This window comes from Poromitra crassiceps (genome assembly GCF_964638095.1).
Source record: "Poromitra crassiceps genome assembly, chromosome: 10".
Taxonomy (NCBI): Eukaryota; Metazoa; Chordata; class Actinopteri; order Beryciformes; family Melamphaidae; genus Poromitra; species Poromitra crassiceps.
Genome location: NC_139631.1, coordinates 1,564,644 through 1,565,135, shown reverse-complemented (window position 1 = coordinate 1,565,135; position 492 = coordinate 1,564,644).

The following is a 492-nucleotide window of genomic DNA, read 5'->3' as shown; positions in this document are numbered from 1 at the left end:
CCCACCCAGGCAGATATATATAGCTAAATCGAACACATTTCCGACAGGGTTCCAAAACTCAATGTGATTGGGCAGCAGAGTTGCACCAAGCAGCGGCAAGAATCAAGTTTCAAGTTTCCGGTTAAGCAATGTTACCTTCAAAATAAAAAATAATGTATTGGTTTATCTGGTTTGAAAATGAACTGAAATACAGGCATGAACTAGGCTACACCTACACTTAGGTCAGTGGGCTAGACAAACAAGATGATATGGTATTGTGGTGAATGTGTACTGTATTTTCAGACATTATAGGGCATTACGGAGGGGCAACTTCGAGGATACCCCCCTCCACTATAGACAACTTTAATGTAAAAATTTAATTTGACGGGGCCTCACCCGCAGCTCGGCTGCTTCACCTGCCCTATTGGCACGTGCGGGTGTGTGTGTGTGTGTGTTGCTCACTAAATGTTATTGCATCAGTGATGTCACAATGCCTCTTTGTGTGTGTGTGTG